This window comes from Pollicipes pollicipes, unplaced genomic scaffold (assembly GCF_011947565.3).
Source record: "Pollicipes pollicipes isolate AB1234 unplaced genomic scaffold, Ppol_2.1 Scaffold_4219;HRSCAF=4965_pilon_pilon_pilon, whole genome shotgun sequence".
NCBI classification, from domain to species: Eukaryota; Metazoa; Arthropoda; class Thecostraca; order Pollicipedomorpha; family Pollicipedidae; genus Pollicipes; species Pollicipes pollicipes.
Window position 1 is genome coordinate 26,065,221 of NW_023596448.1, and position 5,055 is coordinate 26,070,275.

Sequence of the window (5,055 nt, forward strand, 5' to 3'; positions counted from 1 at the left end):
CTTTTGGATGCCCCGTACCTGATTCCCTGTTGCGACTCCAAATTTAAGGAATTTAGATCAGGCCAGAGGTCGTCAAATGTCACAAATTCCAACATTCTTACCTGCACACAACTCATTCCAGAACTATTGCTCCGATCATCTCTAAACTTTTACCACTCGATGGGACACACCGAGCAGCTGTAATGTTTATCATAGAGCCAAACGTTATCCTTATTTTTGTTGTATCAAAGCGCGTAGGCATTTCTATGATCTTCGCGGTCGTGCACATCACGGCATTAACATTTCTCCATATTGTGTGCGCCAATGCAAGGGCACTAGCGCAAACTGCTTATGCAGACTTGTTTTTTGTGAGTAAGGGCATACAAAGTACACTGTGCAAGAGATATTTCGTCCAACACATTCGGGACAGCCGTAATCGTCGAATCAAGTATTGAGACGGCGGCGCACAACACGCACGGCGGAGCTCAAGGTTGACTAAAGCAGTGACGTCATTTCCGTCAGTTTTCCTCTTGTTTGCGCCTGGAACTTGCACCCCCGTGACAGGCTATACACAGAGTGCTGGAAGCGTGTTCTCAAGAAGGATCCTGAGGTCATTTATCTGTCACGGCAGGACAATGACCAACCCAGTTCATTTCGGTCCAGGCTCAGTCCGACTCGGCGAACTAATGAACGACTTGAAACCAGCAACCAACAAAAGACTGCTGAGGAGGCATGCGCATGATTACGACAAAACGGTATTCGCACACCACACACAATAATGAGCTACGCATCATCACGTGTCCCACGGCCAAGGTTCTGTTAATCGTGGCGACACCATGCACAATGCAGCGCGCGATTTTCAGCACAACACCTCCGCTGAGGGAAATATAACCTCATAAGGCCGGCCAGCCTAACTATGCTGCACTTCTTCTTGGAACAAACGCGAAAAGAAAAGACAATTATAAATGGCGTCATACTTGCAGCTTCAACAGAGGATTAGGGTAAATGGCGTATTAAATGGTAAGGTACGGCGGCTATAGGCGTGTTAGATTCTGATCTACAAGTTGTCTGCAAGCAAAAATTTTGGACTTTGGGAAATTTGACGACTTTTGGCCTGACCTAGGATCACCAAAATTGGGACCTCAAAAGAGAATCAGGCATGGGGCGTTAAGTGATGAAGGTTTCACAGCTATCGGTGCAGTAGGCTCTGAGATATGAGTTGTCTGCATTTGCATGCAAAATTTTGCCTTCGCGCTTTCGAGGTGTTTGACCTCAGCTCAGGCCTCGATGTTGCGCCCCATGATTCATCTCATTGCATGAAATTGATTGGCGGAGGTGTCAAGGCGATCGGATGAGCCGTTTCAGAGAACTTGCGTGTCTGTGTAATATGCCGGTTTTTTTACCCATCCCATGCCGACACACCATAAGCACCAATAGCCCGTCGTAGCTGGCAAACATGTTCCAGTTAAGCACACCAAGAGACTCGGAGGCGTTTTATGCCCACACTCCGAGCGTCTACGAACTCACAGCCAGCTCTGGCGGCGATGCAGCGTGGCGAGCAGCGCATTGCAGTCTCTGTAGCCCGCGCGACGTTGGCCATATGGCTAACATTGGACGGCGGCGAGCGGACGGACAAAAACGACAGCGTTTCTTAAAGAAATATCTTTGAAAGATTTGAGGTGTCAATTACTGTGTCTAGAGGATAATCGGGAAGAATTTCTCACACGTATAATTTTTAGATGTGTGGTAGGAAAGGACAAGCTTTCACAGCACCGAGGACCGCCGCGTGAAGCTTACCACCGGGAGAACACTGTCTCGGAAAGGTCGAGACCCACTGCATTTAGGAACTCGCCTTGGCTACACCGCATCGTACGATTATGATAATGCAGCAACGGAGTGGGAGATGTCGTCACTCCGACAGCGGCGATGATCCAGTACTGGGTGTCTTTCGGTCCAACATCTGGTCCGACATCGGTGTACGATAGGTGGGCTGTGAACTTGGCTGCTATGTTTGGTGCCGAGGGTAATATGACTACCACTTGTGTCTCTATATGACCCTCGTCTGGGGTACCAGGGCGGAAAACTTTGATCAGTGGATGTATTTTATTCTCGACGTGAAAGGAATGAAAATACTTGCTGTACAGGGTAACGAGAGTAGTCGTATAACGATAGGTCGCTTCCGCGAAAGAAAGAAAGCGAATATCTTTTGGACATTGTTTTTGAAGCCGTAAAGGCTTGTCGTCCACTTACTATTTTAATACCTAACGAACACTGAGAAGGCTGCAAGATATCATTCCTGATGCAAGAGAAGGGCAAAGCGCTGAACTTGAAATGGGCAAAGATCAACACAGGAGAAAAGACCGACAATGGAGAAAGATCGATGGTGACACCTACCGGAAACTGTCCTGTTTCCCGGTTCGATTCCGTTGACAAGGCATGCCTGACGAAACCCCGCCCGAACAGGGACTCGAACCCTGTACCGTTAGGTTAAAAGCCTAACGCTCTACCAGCGTAGCGTTGACGAGGTACGCCTGTCAAAACCCCGCCCGAACAGGGACTCGAACCCTGGACCGTTAGGTTAAAAGCCTAACGCTCTACCAACTGAGCTATCCGGGCCTCTTACGGTTTAGTTTGGGCCCTCCTGCTTCGCCAGTAGCCACCATAAAACACGTACTCGCAGAATGGAAAGAGCCCATCTCCAGGATCGTGTCGGAATTCACACTAACGCATGTGTGATGTATTTGCCACCTATTTGTCCATAACTATGCGTTCGATCCCGTTCAAACATCAACTTTACCTAAGGGGTTGCAACTTCACTATTTCAAGTCTGCATGCCATCGATTGACCGCCCGTCGCCACTACCGAGTGTTTTAAACAAAACGTCGGTAAGCGCATGTGCTGTGATTGCCGACGATTAGCGGTATTTCATTCATCTCCCGTGCATTCATTCATTACGGGCGGCAGACGGGCGCCACGGTAACAATCAGAATGCATTATTGCGCCCTCTGGATTGTAAATTTCATTGGATTTATTTTTCAATTAATTCGGAGAGCAACGTCTCCCTGCTAAAAGATGCAACATGTCACTAACTTGGCCAAGTGACATTCTGCACAGCTGGGTGAAATGATTCGTGAACATGTCTATTTGCAATCGAGAAATGCTACTACGGGAAACAACATCTACAACACTTTCATGAGATGTGATATGGAATTGCTACAGTGTTACAAAAGCATCGCAGCAGCCTTACTAAGTTGTAATTGAAATGTAGCAAATCTGGCGCTGGCAGCGAAAGACGGCATGGTTTTCTGGAAGCGTTTGGAATGTACAACAAAACTCAACTGCGATAGATACTTTGATAGCAGATATTTTGATAGCAGCATTTACAAGCTGATGCATGGTAGTTACAGTCGTAACCATTTGATAATTTCATACGATAATTACGTGCCGCTGCAACTTGCGGTCTCATGTGCTGGGCACGCAAGGCTATGTGGCAAGGGACCTGTGTAAACTATACGAATATTTGATTCAGTTTTAGGAATCAGTGTTTTCATCACCTTACGCAGTTCTTTTTTGTAAACAGTATATCCTCCCCATTATGCATATCTACGTGGTGCCAGCACATTGGTTTGGCATGTTGTCGAAATATCAACTCAACTATATCTCCATCTGTTGGTTTTTCTTCGAAGAATAAGGCTAATACTACTGTTGTATCTATGTTGAAATAATATGTTCCTCTTTAAAACACTGAATAACTTACGAAAGTGGATAGGGATTCACCCGATGGTATCAGCCAGTATAAATTGCTTCGCTGACTTGGCACATGTTATACATAGTAATTGTTTCTCCGACAAATTGTGTGCAATAGACATGTATATGTGACGAATTATTCTTTCCGTGCTTCCCACAGAGTGAAGAAACAAGAGCTTCCATGATTGAGAGCCATTTTACGCCCTCTTCGGCAGGAACAGCTGGCACATCTCTAAATCCTCCTCAATAATGGCCCAGCGAAGCGGCAGGATGTCAGACCCTCCTGGTCGGCTGGCCGGTTCCTCCACTACTAATCCCCGGTCACCTGATACAGGGATAAAAAAGGTGTCTTTTCTGAGGTCAAGGACATTTAGAACAGCCCATATTGTCGCCTGCAGCTATCAGCTAAAGCTATCAGAAACCGTTGCAATACAATCATAGTAGCGCCAAAAAACGCAAAATAGAGGCAAATAAAATTTAATGCATCATAGACATCATATTCTTTTTCGTTATGTGAGTTTCATCTGCAATAAAACGAATTAAAAAAGGCTGGCCATGCCAAACATTCCGTTGGTTGGGGTGAGAACTTTTTTTTGACAGGTATCATTTTTTGAAAACTGCTTTTAAAGCCGTGAAGTCTTGTCGTATCTTTTGCCCTTTGATATCGATACAAAACCAAAATAAGCTGCAAGATACCATTCCCGATGCAAAACGCGGGCAAAGCGTGAAAGTCGTGCGAATCTCACATATCTTCTTACGCCTTATTTATGAGCTCACATGCTCGCTCACAATTTACAAACTTCCATACACCTTACTCCCTTATTTCTTTACTCCCCACTAGCTCGCTGACGCCCAACGCCAGTTAGTGATCTTAGAAACAGCAATTTCAAAGCAACCCCGGTACAAGACGTCCTGCTGACGGGGAGTGCCAGCTAAAACAACGCCCGAACAGGGACTCGAACCCTGGACCGTTAGGTTAAAAGCCTAACGCTCTACCAACTGAGCTATCCGGGCTTGGTTTCGTACATTTTGGGTACATTTTTTGACCAGTCGAGGGCATAAAACACGCTTGCAGAATGGAGTTCACGTTTGGAACCATTCATGTTCGCCAAGTTTTCGCCGGGCTTAGATGCGTAGTCGTGCTCTAGAACACACCGACCTCAATGCAAATACAGAGCGCATTACTCAAAAGGAAATGGATAGGTACTCGGGGTATGCTGCGCAATGCCGCCTGAATTTTCTGCCATGCCACGCCACAGATTAATTGTGCTTTGAGATATCGCTTTTTGGAATGATGCTATTTTCACCAATGGTTGTGATGTTTTTGAA

General features: G+C 46.1%; 2 non-coding genes across 2 annotated transcripts; both read right to left on the minus strand.

Moving 5' to 3' along the window:
• Positions 1–2,522: 2,522 nt before the first annotated feature.
• Positions 2,523–2,595, minus strand: TRNAK-UUU (transfer RNA lysine (anticodon UUU)). The gene has a single exon. It is a non-coding gene; the product is annotated as a tRNA-Lys (tRNA).
• A 2,072-nt stretch (positions 2,596–4,667) lies between these two features.
• TRNAK-UUU (transfer RNA lysine (anticodon UUU)) lies at positions 4,668–4,740 on the minus strand. The gene has a single exon. It is a non-coding gene; the product is annotated as a tRNA-Lys (tRNA).
• Positions 4,741–5,055: the final 315 nt, after the last annotated feature.